The sequence below is a fragment of the Coptis chinensis genome, chromosome 8, assembly GCF_015680905.1.
Source record: "Coptis chinensis isolate HL-2020 chromosome 8, ASM1568090v1, whole genome shotgun sequence".
Lineage (NCBI taxonomy): Eukaryota > Viridiplantae > Streptophyta > Magnoliopsida > Ranunculales > Ranunculaceae > Coptis > Coptis chinensis.
In genome coordinates this window covers 68,899,919-68,920,201 of record NC_141463.1, presented here as the reverse complement: position 1 = coordinate 68,920,201, position 20,283 = coordinate 68,899,919, and the positions used below count along the sequence as shown (strand labels likewise).

At 34.8% G+C, this 20,283-nt stretch overlaps 1 pseudogene across 1 annotated transcript; it reads left to right on the top strand.

Annotated features, from left to right (window-relative positions):
* Window positions 1-4,349: 4,349 nt before the first annotated feature.
* Window positions 4,350-11,578, top strand: LOC147482664 (ent-copalyl diphosphate synthase 1-like; annotated as a pseudogene). Its single transcript, XR_015205501.1, has 14 exons — window positions 4,350-4,395; window positions 6,464-6,549; window positions 6,635-6,935; window positions 7,016-7,199; window positions 8,318-8,532; window positions 8,615-8,735; window positions 8,840-8,952; window positions 9,044-9,271; window positions 9,368-9,483; window positions 9,685-9,783; window positions 9,862-10,098; window positions 10,183-10,306; window positions 10,390-10,590; window positions 11,047-11,578. The product of XR_015205501.1 is annotated as an ent-copalyl diphosphate synthase 1-like (transcript).
* Window positions 11,579-20,283: the final 8,705 nt, after the last annotated feature.

The following is a 20,283-nucleotide window of genomic DNA, read 5'->3' as shown; positions in this document are numbered from 1 at the left end:
ATGTGTCAATGCATAATACAAGTTCTTAAAATTATTTTACTAAACCATATAACACATTGTTTGTGTATTTTTAATAATCGTAGAAGTTCGTTTGTATGATTATGTTTTTAATTAGTTTACTTATTAAACAAACTAACACATTCTTCTTCATATTGTTTTTAGGTTATAGTGAGATAAACACGATAACTCAATTAAGTTTGTTTGAGATGGATCGGTTGATTAACAATTTGTTGGATGGGTTATGTAAATTGCATTGTAGTATGTTGATTATGAGACTTGATTTTGAATCAAGTGTTTGAGTTATTTAATTTTTTTCTCCGTGAATAAATCATGTAATATGAACAAGTTCTTGGAATGATTTATGTTAAAAGTATGATTCTTGTTTCCGTAATGGACTCAGGTTGTCGATGTCCGAATGTATTGGCTTGAATTCCAAATTTACGGAATTTTAGATTTACAGGAAAAATATATATATAGTTATGACGGCTTCCAAAGAAATGTCGGTGGCATACCAATTTTGACAGCTTTTAGTATTAATTTTTGATGCTTTTGTTTCTCGTGGTGACTTTAAATAAAACAAACTATAAACGGCTAGTTTAGTTCTTGACACTTTTCTAATAAACTATGATGGATAGTAAAACTTGTCATGCAAAAGGATCCTAGTTATAGCGTTTATAAATAAATTTTTGTCATAATAAGTCTAAGCTTTGATGTTAGCTTCTCAGGAACCATCATCAAACTTTTTATGACGCTTTTGTTAACTTTTACCGGGCTCTAAAATGATGGTTTTTTTAAACGAAAAAATGTTATTAAACCCTGTTTCATGACGACTAAAGCCGTCATCACAAGTCATTTTTAGTAGTGAAAAGACTTAATGAGTTTATTGATTGTTATTATATTTTTGGTTATTATCGTTTGTTGAATAAAATGTAATCCAAGTTAAGACTTACAACTTATAAATGAATTGTGGAGTATGTTTGGTTCAAGTGTTTTTCTTTTCTCGCTATTGTACCCAAGTGTATGTTTAAGTTTTTAGTGGGATGGAGCCATGTTGTGTATAATATGTGGGATGTATCTTGTATGTATTTAGGAACGATTAGGACGAGAATATTTAATTAATTTTTTTACAGATGTTTCCAAATTTACCAAGGTTGCATTATCTATTACTAATTGAAGCATAAGTAGCGGTTAAGCATCCACCAAATGAAAATTGCTAACACTTTTATTTATTTGGAAATGAATTAAGAACAAAATTAATAACCGTTACTAATAAATTTACTAACGGTTGATATGTGTTCTTTGAAATTAATTTAGTAATATTTGATAACTGTTAGTAAATTTTCTAACACTTTATAACCCCATTTAATATCCATTATTAATATTTGTCACACATTTGTTATAACGCAAGATAATGTCGTTACTCATATTTTTGTAATGGATGTATATCTGCTACAAAAATAAGTTGTTATGGTGTAGTGTTATTTCTATAATTTTAGGGTATAAAATAAATATTATAAAATATTTTTTTCGAAAAATTATCTTTTATGACGGCTTAGCCAAAACCAACACAACCGAACCGAATATTCTTCTGACAATTTTTACTGAAAATTATGACGGCTGTATCAAAAATTAATTCAAGGGTTTCCATGTAAGCTAATATTTTTTTTCCTATTATGACGGTTTTAGCTCTATCTTTGACATAAAATCTTTGAAATACATAACATCTTTTGCCAAACCGGGCCATAAGTTTAATATCGGTTTTTGTAAACTTTATGATGGGCTCTATAATGATGGTTGTTTTTAACAAAAATGTCATGAAACCTATTTCATGACAGCTTTTAGTCACACAAGTCTTTTTAATATTGACATTATGTATTGTTGATGTATGAATAGTAATTGTTCATATTCCAAATAGACTAATAATCAACAATGATTGTTCATATGAATAATAAATATTCATAAATATGTTAATGTATTTAACAACGATTGTTCATACTATATACATCAGTAGTTGTTTCGGTTGGGAAACCGCTTTTATTATTTCCTTATCTATCGTGAAAGTATACTCGACATTTCATCTACCCGAGCCATTTTAATTTCGCCAAGAATATACTTGACCTTTTATCTACCTACCATTTCATCTACCCAACCACAAGTGAGTGATTAAAAAAGTGTAATCTAGAGTTATCTCCCTCGAGATTGAAAAAGATACGTGGGTATATATCCACTTGCTCATAGCTAGTATATATATATATATATATATACGGACACCACAAAAGATCATTTCTGAATTTTGGAAGCCAAAGGTTACAACTTATTACAAATTATAAGAAACCCACCCGTCGTAAAATCCCGGAAATTGGGTGCAACTCTCAACCAGATGCCATCAACATCTAAATATCTACAACACCAATGGGCCTAGTTTCAATTTCAAAAGAAAAGAAGAGTCTATGTTAAAAAAAACAGAAGAAGAATAGTCTATGTTTGATATTTATCCACGACTTGGGATGTGGATCCAAACTGTAGTCCACGACTCCACGTACCGACACAATGATTTGCTGACAAAGAATTAGTAGAATATATAATGTATTTCAGTGGGGAAAGTCTAAGCATTTGCAGAATTCAAGTCTAATATAAGACTATAATTTATGTTCTCAAAAAAAATTCAAAGTCTAACCGTGGCCTTATCTTGACTTGAATTTATGTACAGCTAACGCACAATGAATGATACACTTGCACTGAATAATTCTTCCAAAGTCATAATTCATGTGGTAACTGTTTGAAACATTAATGCTCGTCGAGCCTTGTTAATTAGGAGTCTATATAAATGGTGCGAGGTGTCTCAATTTCATGCAGTCCTTTGTCGCGGAACAAGCAACTGAGACAGAATGATATCCCAGCTAACACTACTCAGCTCCCCACAATATGTTCCCAAGCCATCAACACTTTTCTTCCGTTAAGGACTCCAACTTCCTTCTTTAATGGTACATATCTATACAGATTTAAACTGTTTCGAAAATCAAATTTCAGTTCATACTGTTTTGTGATCGACATGATAATATGATATACACACCTCTCTATATATGTTGTTTTCTGCCTTAATCTGTTTGTCTGTTGCATTTTTCTCAACGTACTCTGAAGTCTACGCTTAACGATAGCATAATGTAGACTTCATCATTATATATATATATATATGATTCAGCTGCGGGCATCGAGGCCGGGTTTGAGATTGTATGCTAGCTGCTGGAGAAGCTGGAATATAAGGGTCGGGTTGGTTCGTGGACGATGTTCGGCCGTTTTTGATTTTGTAGAAAACGCCCTGATTTGGATTCTTCCGTTGCTTTTCTGGATGTAGCCTGTAGGTAGGCGTATATATAGGGTGGGCCTAGATCAAGGATGTTTGATTGGGTTTGATTAGGCCCATAACTTAAATATCGATCGATGGATACCTGCCGGCTGCCCTTCCATATGTATAGGCCCATAATTTGCTATAGTACAAATTTTATTTTGAGAAAGTTGGGGCTATAGCCCTGTTAGTCATGCTTTAGGTCCGCCCCTAGGGAAAAGAATTTCACATTTTCAAAAAAAATATGTGTATACTTCTAATCTTTTTATTTTTTGTTTTATTTTCGACTATGGCTAGTCGATTGGTTTGCCCCATTACACAACTTTAAGGAAGCATGTGACGAGAGGGGAGTTGTAAATTCGCAATATCAATACGTACACTATCAATTCCTAACTTCTAAATATGCCGACTACAAAAGCTTCAATTTCAATACTTTCGTACTCATTTCAGTACAAATATTTTAATTCATAGATTTTATTTCTTTTTGTTATATAACATCTATATATAATCGAGCAGATTCCGTTTACCATATTTTTTATACTATAGTTTATACCATACCCCCACAACGTTATCTATAACATGAATTATAACCTAGTTTTTTGTGGATGTATTCAACTAACTATGAAGATCACCTCTATTAAATTTCACCTCATTTGATAATGTTTAACTATGTCAAACAATGATTACAAAATCAAAAAAAATCTAAACTGTTAAAAAAAAAAATCAAAGTTTACAACTACTTTTTAACTAGGTTAGAGATTTCCAAATGAGATGAATTTTTATGGAGATTTTATCCGTGGTTAGTAAATCATATCCACAAATTATTAGCATTTAATTCATCTTGAGGGGTGTGGTATAAACTGCCAGGTATAAAAATATGGTAAACGGAACTTGTTCGATATATAATATATACACCTTCTTATACTTTCTTAAGAAAAGAGTTACAGTTTCACTGAAAGCATTACAATTTTCTTATTTTCTTTTATCGTATCTCTAGGGTATCATGGAAGCAACAATAAAAACAGGCTTTCATATAAGTTGTGATAGTGGTAATGATTTTATCATTTCCCATTTTTATTGAGTATGTTTAAAATAAAACATATAAAGGTAGCAGGGGACAAGTGTGCTACAAGTTGCCCACGCTCTTTCTAAATAGTAATTCTCGCCCTTGAACTAGATACTCATCAAAACTAGTGGTTATCACATTTATACATTTTTTTTTCCTCTACAAGCCTATACATATATGAGTGAGACTGTAAGTAATAAGATGTTGTTAAAATTATTTCTCCCCATGTCTAGGTGTTGTTGGAATTCTCATCTCCCTTAATCCACCAAAGAGAGTTGTATTGATGTTCTTGAGAGTAGCCTGTTGAAGTGTATCTTAGTCTATTTCTGTTATTGAATTCTGTGAGTAGAGATGCCTATGAAACCTCTTACACCATTTGAGGGAGCAAAATCTCTTCTTAAGCACAGTGTATTCACATGCCTTGATAGTTCGTGATCCATCTGTCCTTTACATCTTTTCAATTTCTAACCCCTATTTACAACAGGTGTGTCCCACCTATGTCTATCCCTGGGCATCCTCTTTATATTCATGGCCGAAATTTGCTCTATGGAGAAATGAGCAATTCAATATGGTATCAAAGGTTAGGTTAGAAGAGGTATCACTTCCACATGACTAAAAGAGACTATAAATTGGTGTGTTCCGCCTATAGCTCTTAATTAAACAAAGAAAGATAAGAATCAATCTCTACACTATTGGATTGCCGACCTTCTCTAAAACCCACCTCAACTTTCAAGGAATGTATTTATGTTATCTCTTTTCTCATAATTTAGAAGCACTTCCCTAACTTTTCTAAATTTATATCAACTATCTCGTGGAATAATTAGAATTATCTATTTTAATCACTCTAAATTTTACCGATGGTTTAGGTTTTGTGGAAATAACTCTATTAGAAGAATTTGACAAAACTAGATCTCTCACTATCAAAACGAAGAAGAGGGTGCAAAACATAAAAAGTTAAATTATTCAAACTCTAGAATGCCATCTAAGTTTCTCACGCAACTTTGCTTTCACCACCTTGACATGCAAATACATTTATGCTTTATAATATACAAATATTGTAAACAATGCTTTGTGAACAATCTCTTTGAAATAAATGGTAACGCATTGGTGTGTAGCACGCATAGTCACAAATTGAATTAGACATCAATTCGCAAGGATGAAATCGTTAATTAGTCAAACAATTCAAAAAATTGGGAAATCCATAAATAATTAAGACATAAAATAATATGCAATGTGTGATTTTGCATCATGCTATGGTTACTTTGAGCATATATCAAATTCAAAATTTGCAAATATATATATAAAATATCCTACAAATATTTACAATTCAGATTAGAAAATATTTACAATTTGCAAAGTCTTATATTTCTTACAATATCCTACAAATATTTACAATTTAGAAAATAAAATATTAAAGTAAATATCTGTAAAGCTATCCGTTATTATAAAAACGGAAAAATTCGGTAAACCATCGAGAATTAGGAGGGTTTTATCGATTCAATTGAGATTTTTTACGTTTTTTAGTAGGAAATAGGAAACTGGTGTAAGATAAAATATTTACAATTCAGATTAGAAAATATTTCCAATTTGCAAAGTCTTATATTTCTTACAATATCCTACAAATATTTACAATTTAGAAAATAAAATATTAAAGTAAATATACAGAAAACTATCTGTCATTATAAAAAACGGAAAAAATGGGTAAACCATCGAGAATTAGGAGACTTTTACCGATTCAATTGAAGACTTTTTACGTTTTTTTAGTAGGAAATAGGAAACTGGTGAAAAATTATCTTCCTTCTTCTTCTTCACTTGCTCCTTCTCTCATGACTCTCCTTCACCCATAACCCTCCTCAACTAAACCCAACTCTCTCTCCCCCGAAACCCATCTCTCTCTCTCTTCTCCACCCTCGGCTCACGCCCCGCTGCATTGCAGTTATCTAGTATATCTTTTATTCTTATTTTTGGATGAAAGAAAGCCCAATGTGTATAAGCATGCTATAAGAATAATTTTCCTTCACTTAAGCATAAATGAACTTCCATCGTAACAGGTTCCTCACAATATACTTACGTACAACCCACCCAACTGCCAGAAAAGGATTTCAAAGCAAACAAGGAAAATGGAATAGCTCAACAGGTCATTAATATATTTTCATACAAAATACATATGATTTTGCATTGTCTTAACTACCCGGTAAACTAAACTGATGCCGTGGTTGAAGGTTTCTGAGTTCAACAACATTGGCGAACAAGTAGGGGTCATTAGAGCGAGGTTACAATCTCTTGACGATGGAGAACTAAGTATCTCGGCTTATGACACAGCTTGGGTGGCACTAGTCAAAGATATAAATGGAAATGATGCTCCTCAATTTCCTTCTAGTCTGGAATGGATAGTCAATAATCAATTTCCTGATGGTTCATGGGGCGATAGTTTTTTCTCTGCTTATGACCGTTTAAGATGCACTTTGGCTTGCGTACTTGCACTCAAAACTTGGAACTGTGACCAAGAGAAATGGGAAAAAGGTAACAAAAAGGAATATCACACATGGCTTCATTGGAAATATCCAATCTGGTTTTTTCACACTATTTTACTCTTTTACTAGGAATGTCCTTTCTTGGACAATATTTGCATAAGCTTAATGATGAAGATCCTGAGCACCAGCCGAGTGGTTTTGAAGTTGCATTTCCTACTCTCATTGAGATGGCTCAGAAATTGGGATTAGAAGTTTTACAGGATCCTACTGTTTTGCAAGATTTATATGCAAAAAGGGAACTTAAATTGAAAAGGTAAGCATTTTTATTTGTATATCCTACTCTCATCAACATTTTTTCTAAGTATTGTAGAATGGGAAATAGAAGGGGGAAATGCCTTCTATATTAATATGTGCAAAACAAAATAGTTTAAACTGTACTACAAAACATGAAACTATATTCACTGTCAAAACCAAAATTTAGCTCTGAATACAAAGACCCTCTTCATCTAGTAAAATTAGGCCAGCAATCCACCTTTAAAGACGTTTGATTATATTATTAACTAGCGCATTTGCAACCATATTTACCTTCTCGAAACACATGAGAAATAGGTGCATTAATATTGAAATGCAATTTTTTTATTTCAAAAACTGCTCTCCCTAGTCCCTAGAAACCAAGGCACCACTATTCTTAGCTGAACATCTGTTCTGACCTTCGAGAAGAGCCAAAGATCCTACCGGCTACCACCACCTTAGCTAGCTAGTGGCAGAAGAAAAAAGGAGCAAAAACAGAACTACATATTTCAGATCAATAATTTCTTGATTTCCTGTACATTTATTAAAACTGCACCGTAAGTGTTCATTATAAAAGTTCCTTCCCCTGTTTTTTTCCATATCAAAGTAATAGTGCTTAGGAGGACGACAGATATCTTAATCAAAGTTAAGTTAGATCATCAGGAAAGGACGCCTTCTTCTTTGTGCTTCAAAAAAAAAACTACCATCACAGATTTATATATATATTTTTACAAGCATTTCACGTTTTATATATTATGATCAAGGACCAAAATATCGCCGATATATTTGATATATCACCGATATATATCGTTTTTTGGTATACCGATATCGATATTTCCGATATATATCCACCGAATATTGAATTTTTTTTTTCCGATATATATGGAAATTTTGATATATAAAACTTTATATCACCGATATAATTGATATATATCGCGTTTGACTTTTTGACAATTTTTTTAATATAAATCCAATATTTCTGATATTCTGATATTATATTTCCAATATATCTGATATTTCTGATATTTTAAATAGTTTGGACTGGTCACAAAAAAAATAGATATATCTGATATATATCGGTTTTTGAGTATACTGATACATTCACCGATATCGATATTTTAGTCCTTGAGTGTGATGTAGGATACCAATGGAAGTGCTGCACAAGGTACCTACAACGCTACTACATAGTCTTGAAGGAATCCCTGATTTAGACTGGGAAAAGCTTGTCAAGCTGCAACACCCAAATGGTTCATTCCTATGTTCAACATCCTCAACGGCTTATGCTCTCATGCAAACTAAAGATAAGAAGTGTCTGAAATATCTAACAGAAGTAGTTGAGAGATTTAAAGGAGGAGGTAAACTTTAACTGCTACCGTTAAATTAATTTTCTGTTTTATATTGCTCCTTTGGATTTTGACGAAGGATTTCATTGTATAGCACCACATTGCTACCCAATTGAATTATTTGAACGTCTTTGGATTGTTGACCGCTTGGAGCGCCTAGGAATATCACGATATTTCAAGTCAGAAATCAAAGAGTGCCTTGACTATGTGTACCGGTATGGTAATTATTTACCTGATGAGTATATAAAGTGTACAAACTACTTTGGATTGGCTTTGTGCTAGTTCATGTCCCTACTTTCCTGACATCACTATTTGGCAGAAATTGGACACCTAATGGAATTAGTTGGTCTCGAGATACTATCGAATTTGATATTGATGACACGTCTATGGGTTTTAGGATGTTACGCTTACATGGTTATGATGTTAATGCAAGTAAGTTGACAAACAGTTTTCATAAGTATTAGAGAATAATACTTGATTTTGATTTGTGCAATGACGATTAAGTTTTCTGTATTTGTTGCAGATGCATTTCAACATTTTGAGAGAGACGGCCAATTCTTTTTGTTTCGTTGGACAAACAAGCCAAGGAATTACAGAAATGTTAAGCTTATACAGAGCTTCTCAAGTTCTATTTCCTAAAGAGCAGATTCTTCAAGAAGCAAAGGAGTTTGCGTCTAAGTTTCTAAGAGAGAAACAGAGTCTTGGACAAGTTTCAGATAGATGGATAATCACAAAGGACTTAGTAGGAGAGGTAATCAAGAAAAAGATCTTTTTGCCTAATTGATTGGTTATTTCTAGACAAGAAGACATCTAACAGACTAGAGTAATTTTTCATTGAATCTATCAGGTAGATTATAATATGTGTGTTCCATGGTATGCAAACTTACCTCGTATAGAGACAAGGTACTACCTTGACCAGTATGGTGGAGACGATGATGTTTGGATTGCAAAAGTACTATACAGGTAATTGATATTTTCATATACATTATGTGTAGCTCGGCCAGTTGATGTAATAATTTCTGAAGGATGCATGGGCTAAGGCTGACTCCAACCATCCATAAAATTTCACTACAGACTTAATTTTAAAACAATGTGGGATTTTTTTTTGACTTCATTAAGATAATCGATCAATAGAACTAAAGTGATCATATTGACTTGTTGAAGGATGTATAATGTAAGCAACAAGCAATACCTTGAGCTTGCCAAATTGGATTATAATAATTGCCAAAAGATGCATCAAATGGAGTGGGTTGATATCCAAGAGTAAGTCACTTCACCATCATTTTGTCAATGAATAAACAAAGCTAAAATGTTAAAAAAATAAGTACAAACTTCATGCAGATGGTATGAAGAGTTCAACCTGAGAGATTTCGGGATTAGTAAAGATGAACTACTCAAAGCCTACTTCCAAGCAGTGTCTAGTATATTTGAGCCAGAGCGAGCAACTGAGCGACTTGCCTGGGCTCGGTCCACAGTACTGGTGAAAGCCGTTTCCTTTTACTTCAAGGCAATCTCGATTGAGCAACAAAGAACTTTCATAGAAGCTTTTCATTATAGTAGTGTCCATAGTAACGACAGGTACATCAATTATAAGGTGCTCTTATCATCTTACCACAATTTCAAGGATAACACTTGGAGATACTAAACTAGTTTTGGTTGCAGGAAATTGGATACCAATGGAATTAGGAATGAACTTGTAGAGGTCATACTCAAAACCTTGAGTGATATCGGATTCAAAATCCAAGAGGTGCACGGGACAGAAGTAGACCACATTCTTAAGAATTTTGTAAAGTGCATGTACTGTCCCTTGACAGCAACCCAAGGCTATTATGATTATTTATCTAACCTCCTTTTTCCTTCAATTTACAGTGGAATGCATGGCTGCGGAATTCGCAAACTCAAGAAGACAGGTACCTTATCCCTAACAATGAAGCAGAGCTCTTAGTGTGTACTCTGGCGTTGTGCGCTGACCTGTACTCATTAGATCTCACATCTCAACCCGAGTATGTCTACTTCACAAGCTTAACCAATAAAATATGCAACCGCCTTCATCAAAACCAAAACTTCAAGGTTAGAACTTCTACTATATCTTATTCTGCTTACGAAAACGACTAAAAATAGTATCGAACCTTACAAGTTTTGACAATATAGAGACTAAACTTTTTTTTCCGTCAAATTGGAGACCAAACTTATTAATTTTTGTAATGGGGGGACATGTAACATGACATCTAAATTTCACACCGTGTCACAATTCAATTAATTTATATGGTCATGAGGTTGTAGTATGGATATACTTTGATAAGAAAAGTGTATAACAATGTATATAACTTGTAAATTATAAAACATCGATGAGAAATTTAGTGAGAAATTCCAATTGCAAAATTAAACATTTTGTCCTCAATTTGACCGGAAAAAAATTTCCCTACATTGCAAAAATTAAAAATTTTGGTCCTCAATTTGACCGGAAAAAAAATTTAGTCCTAATATTGTCGGACCCGTATGATTAAAATTACTTTGCACTCCTAGGCTGGATGGAAGGAAAACAACAACGTGGAAATAACTATCCACCAACCAATGGAATCAGTACAACTAGATATGCAACAACTTTTACAACATGTACTGAAGAGAGATGGTGGAATACATCCGGAGATTAAACAGACATTTTTAACTGTCGCAAAGAGCTACTACTACACTGCCCACTGTGAGCCTACGACCATCAACCGCCATATTTCTAAAGTACTATTTGACGCAGTACTGTGATGTTGTTACTCAACAGTTCAAGGTAAACTAATTCAAAGGTTTTGGTTGTACTTGATAGCAGGGTGTAATGTGAGTAAACTGTAAAGTGTTACAATAAATTTATTTTGTACTAGCAGCAGAATATAATCCTCATTATCAAATTCTGTAATAGTGGAAGCAGACTCCATAAGAAATTTAAAATTACCACTAGCTGCAAAGTTTTGAGGATATCCTTTCCAAGATCTTGGGTTATGAGCAAGAATTGTCCTGCCCCTCAATGTACTTTACCAGGAAATTGAATTTTTTTTATTCTCTTTTAGTTTATTTTTTCTTTTATTTTGGTTGTTGCCAAAATCTTTATATTATATATGCTAAAGGTATATTTTGTTGAAGAATGAAAACAAGATGGATTGTACATTTTGCTTACTTCTGTTGTATGTTCAAAATGTAAATCAACCTACTCTCTTCCCACTGAAAGCTAGAACTGTGTATATTTTTTGTAAGGCTGTAAACTTGGCTCGATTTAGTTTTATATATTAATCGACTTGATATATAACCAAAAGGAAATTTTATTAAAACATGGTGGCATGAATAATGTATTGGGAACACTAAGTAAGTTCCAAGCCTGACTCAGAATATAACGTACTATAAATTTAATTTGGTGTGGACGACCTTATCAAAGTGCATGTTTAGAAGATTCCATTTAACTGAAAACAAAAAGTTTGAAGAAATTCTGAATCTATCTTTACCAAGTAATGCCAAAACATAAGACATAAATATTTTTCAAAAGCCTACTAATCTTGTATTCATTTATCAAGAGTGTGTGCATTTTGTTGGACGTACTATTGTGCATTTGTGCAATTAAACCGAAGGATTCTTTTGTAACTATGAGAAAGCACATATTTATTTTAGGAAGGAAGGATTATTCAAATATTGTTAAGGAGAAAGTGCAGATTTATCTTAGGAAGGAAGGATCATTCAAATATTGTTAAGGACATCATGATTATGAAGTAGGATTACTATCTCTACTTTCATAGGTTCAAATGTAACATCGTCAATGTGTTATCTTAAGTATGTTAGGCTTGAAGCCTATCGTTATTGTTGTGTCTTTGTGTGTCTCCTTTTAATGATCTACTCTTAGGGATGTTTTGTAAAGTTTAACTATTTGCAATATAGCACATTGGGGTCTGTCTTAACCCCAGCTTAATATTTCAAAAAAAAAAAAACATTTTTTTATCCTTCCAATAGATCGATCACTGTAAGCAATTATTGGAGACAAATTGAATATTTTTTGTAGTAGAAATTTTTGTGAAGTTTGGACTCTTTCTTATAAGAGCCTGATCCCAGGACCATAATAATTAAAAATGGGAATTTTGACTTAACTCTCCAAAGTTTGGTAGCGTTTTGACTAAACCCCATTTTTAAAAATTATTTGAGTTTGCCCCTCACTCGTCAATTTTGTGTATAACAGACGTTGGTATTTTAGCTATTGGCCATTTTACCCTTATGAAATAGACGTTGTATTGCCCCCCACATTAACACGTTAAACCTAGCTTTGCGAAAATCCCCCAAAAAATTATCATTATTTAATTCTTGCTCTCTCTTTTTACATATTAGCCATTTTGCCCTTATGTTGGGCTTCCGCCGTATTAAAACGTAATACCCATTTGGAAAAACCACCCAAATATTGCCCTGATCTAATTCTTTCACTTTCTCTCTCTCTCGATCTCTCTTGAGCCAAGAGGGGAGAAATCGAGAGAGAGAACTAGTACTGGTACTAGTAGTGTTTCAAATCCTCCACCAGCTCCTCCTCCCCCTCCACAATATAGATTCTGGGAAACCCCTCCTCCTCTAGCACAGGTCCAAGAGGCAACAGGCATGTCTAGAACCCCAGTTCTCATTACTCCTATTAAGCCTATTGCATTCCACAACCCCGCAGCGGTCTCGCCAGCTAAGTTTATATAGAATCATGGAATTATTAGTGAGAGAAATGAGAATCACCTTAAGCATCTCAGCAGTAGTACTCCACGCAGAACAAGAAAGGACATGAAGTGTATTTTTGGAACTTCCCTTTCTCTCGAGCAATTTAACAAGATAAAAATCATAATCATCAGTTCATCACCTTTTTGTATTTCCCATTTCACACACGAGAATACTCTATCATAAAACTATTTTCATCTCCTTTTTTATCATTTCTTTTCTCTCTCTATTTTTTTTTGCCCCTCTCTCCTTTTCTTTTGCAGTGCTGCAAAAGGAGAGGATGTTAGGTGGGATTTGAGATATCTCAAGATAAATACATAGATGTTAGCTTCTACTTATCACTTGACTTACTCCCTCTCTGATGCACTCTCCTCACTGCTGAGTAGGTGTTGGTAACAATTGCTGCAACAAGAACAAACTGTGAATAAGAAGGCTGGCTGAGGCACGGATCAAACGCTTTCTTTAAGGTTGTTTCGCGTCTGTTCCTCTTTATGCAGACAAAGCGCGTCAACCTCCAGGATACAACAGCCAGATAGACTCTCCTTTGTTTACTGCAGATAAACCAAAGAAGAAAAGAAAAACCATGATTCTGATCTTATGAAAGCCCTCAACTTAGTATAGAAAATAGTTTTTGCACACATTATTAGCTGCTGCTGTAGGAGTATTTATAGAGGAAAACGTGGAGCACCCAGTAGATCCGGATAGGGTACTGATCCAGTTTCCCGATAAGAATTGGATTCTACAAGTCTATCACATCTGTTTCCCAATCCATATCCAATTCTGTTTCCAAACTTATCCGGAAACAGTTTAAAGAAAATGGTCTACCAAAAAGAAGATAAGGGATCAAAGAGAGCCCAAGCCCAAGCCCAAGTTCACCTCTTGTTTTATTCAAAATAACACAACAATCCCCACTTATTTTTGATAAAACAAAATAGAAAAATATACTTAAGGGCAATCAATATCGAAGATCAACATATTATGCGCAGGATAAAGGTGTCCAAGACTTAAACCTTTACGTAGTGAAAATTACTCAAAGTATAAGAACCATAAGTGACTAAGTCTTAAACTTAGGTCTTGAGTATACAATAAGTTATAATCACGCACAACATATCCAGTGTTCTCCTTTCATGTTCTGCACATTAAAGGCCCTGTGCTCTCCTGGATTCGTGAATGATCTAGAGAATCAGCCCTCATTCTCATAGAAAGCGGCCTCTACTTTCACATTCACTAGGTGAGTCTATCAAGAGTGCTCCCTCTGTGGCTATACACTACCATAAGGACCATAGAACTTCATTAAGAGTTTTTCCGAGAAAACCTCAACCTCTATTTATCATTTGCGAGATTTCATACATTTTACTATCCAACTACTGGGACGGATAAGTAATAATGTATGTCTCACAACCAACATTCTATGACTTGTTCTTCCCTTTGAACCTAGTTCTTGGGATCTCCAATCCCTAGGTTGGGTTACCATCATAGATGTTCACCTTTCAATTGGCTTCAGCCCCATGCTAGTAGAGCAGTCCACATTGTATCTCTCGCGGAGCTTTGGTTTGTGAATCGCAAGATTATCTTGAGATCTCACAAAATCAAAATAATATGGACTCTCCCAAGAATAGCTGTAATGCTATCAACAAAGTATCATTGTAATTAATACCGCCTATCTTAGACTAGTATATGAGTAAGAAGGCCTTGTACTCAACTAGCTTCTTCACTCATTACTAGCCAAAGCAATAATCTCATACTCCATAGCAACCTCAGTGCTATCATGGTTGCATTTCTTGGACTTCCAAGATACAACACCTCCACCAATGCTAAACACATAGCCTTTGGTGACCTCGGAGTTTTCTCAAAGGATGTTCCAATTGAATCTATTGCTTGCTAGTATACCGCAAATAACACCTACTACATAGGCAATGTCGGTCTTAAACAATCAGTAGCATATCTCAAACTACCAATGATACTTGCATATTCCTTCGATTCATTGGGTTCACCATTATTCGCAAATAATTTAACACAGAATTAAAAGAGTACTCACGATCACGCTAATCAAAGTAGTTATACTTCTTCAACATTTTCTCAATGTAGTGTGATCCGATCCAAACCATATGCCATTAGGCGATCTTGTAATTTTGATTTCCAACATTACATCAGCCTCACCTAAGTCCTTCATATCAAAGTTAGAAGACAACAGGTTCTTGGTTTCTTTTACAACATGTAAATTGGAACTAAAGATTAGTAGATCATCAACATATAAGCATATAATAACACATATCCCATCAGAATACTTATGATAAATGCACTTGTCACTTTCATTTATCTTGAACCCACTGGTAATTATAAAGTTATCAAACTTCTCATGCCACTATTTAGGTGCCTGTTTCAACCCATAAAGTGACTTAAGTAATCTGCATACCTTTTTACCATTACCTGGTTCACATAACCTGTTGGCTGATCCATGTAAATCTCCTCTTCTAAATCCCCATTTAGAAAGGTTGTCTTAACATCCATCTGATGAATAACAAGATTACGAACAGCATCAACAGAAAATAATACTCTAATGGATGTTATCCGTGTAACAGGTGAATATGTGTCAAAGAAACCAAGTTCTCTCTCGTCTAAAGCCCTTGATAACAAGTCTTGCTTTTAAACTTATCCATCTTGAACCATCGGTTTTAAACTTCCTTCTTAAAACCCATTTGATTCCTATAGTTTTTTACAACCAATAGGCAAATAAACAAGTTTCCAAGTTTTGTTTTCCATGAGAGAATCAATCTCACTCGAATGACTTCTCTTCAAAACTTGAAATCAAAAGATATGAGAGCTTCTTCAATGGAGGAGGGATCTCCTTCCAAATTACAGTGACAAAGTCGGGTCCCAAAACCTTAGTGACCCTAAGCTCTTTTATATCTTCTAGGTTCATCTTCTTTGGTTTATCTCATGTGTGTCCATGATCCTATCATGCAATCTAGATATGTCAGTGTCAGAAACATCATTATTAGGGGCCTTGGAGGATACTACTCCCACTAGCACCCCCACTATTTCTAGATAAATATGGAAATCTATCTTCAAGAAACTCAATATAAGATGATCAACAAAAACATTACTCTTCATATCTAGAAAAACATAGGCATTGCTCTCCATAGCATTGCCTAAAACGACACACTCATAAGCTTTTCTCTCAAGCTTTGAGATCTTGGGATCATGCTTCCTTACAAAAGCCAAACATCCCCATATTCTGAAGTAACTCAAATTAGGTTTCCTATTCTTCAATAGCTCATAAAGTGTAATCTTTGTATTAGAATTAGCAATTCTATCCAACACATATATAGCTAATAATCAAAACAGCTTCCTCCAAAAATTTGAGGGTGCTCCAGAATTAAGCAACATAGCAACAATTAATCCCTTTAAGTGTTCTGTTCTTACGTTTATCTACCCCATTCATTCCATATGAACAAGGAGCAGCTCTAGTTAGAACACCTTCAAGCTCACAAATATCAGTGTATACCAAGTCTAGCAGATTTGTATTTCTTTCAACTGACTTGTGACGCTCCTTTGTGATTTTGGCCTTAGTGCAAGATCCACCGCGTACAAAATCATCACTATCCAAATTAGGAATTAAACCAAGTATGCTCATGTTCTTAACATATTTTCTATTAATATGACATAATCTACCATGCCAACATTAACAGAACAAGAAATCATGTAAGTAGAAGTAAAATATTATTAAGATCAGCAACATCCAATTCGGTCCATACACCTAACAATCTCCACCTTGGACCGAAACTGGTCTAACCGAACCATCGGCTTTGTCTCACCAAATCGGGCATGACCGGGGGCCAAGTCTAGGGACCATCCATGGTACTCTCACAGATGTCTCACCCAAGACTGAGCATCGTCCCCTAACCTTAGCCATCACTTGGCCCAAACCTCAGTTGGACCTTATTTAAGGTGTGAGTTTCTATATCAATAGAGTGTAATGCGTGAGCTCCATTACTACTAGATGTGGGATCAACAAACTTCAATATCTCCTTACATGCATATCCCTTACCAACAAAGACACCAACCTTGGTGGTCGTATATGTACAAAAGAGAAATTAATCTCAAACAATTATATCTAGTCAATGAAAAAACTTTCAAAGCATGTTAACCAACACCCAGTGCCACAACATATTTACTAGATAAAAAACCAGAACATATAGACTTAGGTTTTAAATTTCCTTAAATTAAAAACCCTAGCATGTAATTCTATGTTTTAATCCATCTCACAATATAAAACAAAGAATTTCATAGATTTGGTAAGGAATACGATACCTATCCCGATTGAAAATTCGGATTTTCACGTTTTGCCATTTGACGAGAAATTGGCCCATAAAGAACTGTAAAACTAAATCAGTTCTGGACGAATTAGGCTTCAAGCCATACACCGTTGGAAACATCTCTGAGTTAGCTTTCTAACACAAAAAGCGGATTGTGAATCCGATCATCGAACAATAAATTATAGCCGTTTTCGTCAGAACTGTCCCACCATTCCGAATTTCGAACTATTTCTTCTTTTTCGACAATCTCCGAATTCCAAATTCCAAATTCCAAACTCAGATATTGTTCATGGACCAAAACCAAATGAGTTTCACGATATATGGTAATCAATACCATTAATAAAATAGAATAGAACATGTCTTGCACATGTGATTCTAAATAGATAACGTCTTACGTACAGTCAATATCTCATGAAAAAAAAAACACATCCTCAACGTGTTTCCCTTTCTCAGTCTTTTTAGTGGCATAAGCAAGAATTGCACATGCGTTAAAGTCATGCCCAATTACATCCAGCAAGTTCACAAAGATGATAAACAATTCAAGCAAAGCAGATGTAAACCTTTTACGTTCTTTCACTTAAACAATTCATCTTTTAATGAAATTAATCAAAACCGAGAGCATAACCCAATATAACTCATCAATTGTCAAACACAAATTTTCTAGCCCGTGGCCTACTTTATACCCCATATAGTGAACAACAATAAAACCTTTTAACCAAGAATCAAGACGTGTTAATTCTAGAGTCAAGGCGATTATTGTTTCCACTAAAAAAAACATGATTAGCATTAAACCAATATACTTTTGTTGTCACCTTCGCTCCACATACTAACTGTTAGTAGAGCAATCTTGACAAAAAAATATACTAGATAATACCGTAATCATAACGCTAATAACGCACCTTTTAATCGCTTTAATCCATAAACGAAAACCGCCAACAAGAACAAACTGCGGAATAAGAAGGTCGGGCCGAGGCACGGATCAAACTTTTTTAAGGTTGTTTTTCGCCTGTTCCTCTTTATGCGCACAAAGCGCCAACCTCCGAGGATACAACAGCCTGGGATAGACTCTCCTTTGTTTCTCGCAGATAAACCAAAGAAGAAAAGAAAACCACGCGATTCGATCTTATGAAAGCCCTCAACTTAGTATAGAAAATAGTTTTTGCACACATTATTAGTCTGCTTTGTAGGAGTATTTATAGAGGAAAACGTGGAGCACCCAAGAGATCCGGATAGGGTAATCGATCCAGTTTCGATAAGAATTGGATTCTACAAGTCTATCACATCCGTTTCCCAATCCATATCCAATTCTCGTTTCCAAACTTATCCGAAACAGTTTAAAGAAAATGGTCTACCAAAAAGAAGATAAAGGGATCAAAGAGAGCCCAAGCCCAAGCCCAAGTTCACCTCTTGTTTTATTCAAAATAACACAACAAGAGGGTGTTTTGTGTGTGAGCTTGTGAAGAAGAGCTCGAGAGTGTGTGCATGTGCATGTGCCGGAGAGGGGGTTGTTGCAACCAAACCCATGGATGCCTATGAAGAAACAAGGATAGTGTTCTCAAGGATTCAAAATTTAGACCCGAAGAAAATGCATCTAAGATCATGGGTCTCCTCCTCATCCAAGACCATGGCGAGAAGGAGATGACCGGCCTTGCTTTTGGTCCCAAACCCTCGCTCAATCCGTCATCCTCAAAGCACGAAAGACCTTGCTCTTTCTCCTTCCACCCCTTCTTCCCCCCCTTTCCTTAAGTAACAACAACTCTAATTCCCACTCTAGGCGTAATTCTTCTTTTTTTCTTCTTCAAGATTGCTTTCGACCAATCTCTCCCCTTCTTCGGGCTTCATGGGCATCTCCCTTAGCAAACTATTCTGATACTCATAACCTGGACAATCTCATGAGCCCCACAAATTCAACCCCACCACCACCTCCTCAGCTTCCTATGCAGCAGTAGTAGCAGCAACTGTGAATGGATTCAAGAATACCAAAAGCTCTAATAGCAAATATTTGGGTGATTCGAGAGAAAGAGAGAGAGAATCGAGAGAGAGAGAGTAAAAGAATTAGATCAGGGCAATATTTGGGTGGTTTTCCCAAATGGGTATTACGTTTTAATGCTGCAGGAAACCCAACATAAAGGCAAAATGGCCAATATGTAAAATACAAGAGAGAGAGTACAAGAATTAAATAATGGCAACTTTTGGGGGTTTTCGCGAGAAAATTTTGGGTTTAACGTGTTAATGTGTGTGGGGGGGGCAATGCAACGTCTATTTCTTAAGGGTAAAATGGTCAATAGCTAAAATGCCAACGTCTGTTACACACAAAATTGACGGAGTGGGGGGCAAACTCAAATGATTTTAAAATGGAGGGTTTAGTCAAAACGCTACCAAACTTTGGGGGGTTAAGTCAAAATTCCCCTAATTAAATCTACTCCATATACCACACCACGTTGGCTCCGAGATCAGGTGATTAATTAGTTCCAAAGTCTAAACAATTTAGTGATTTACACTACTACATAAAAGCCAGTAGATCACATTTTTTAACTGTGATAAAATGTAATAGAGCACACTCTTGGAGTCAAATTAGGACCGTGCTCTACATACCATGGTGTGGTTTTTTCCCTTGAGGCATTAGAACACGTTTTTAGTACCTAAAAATAACTCACCTCAGTTATTTTTATTTTATCTAATGAATCGAGACTGACAGATGATTAAAATATAACATACAGTAGCA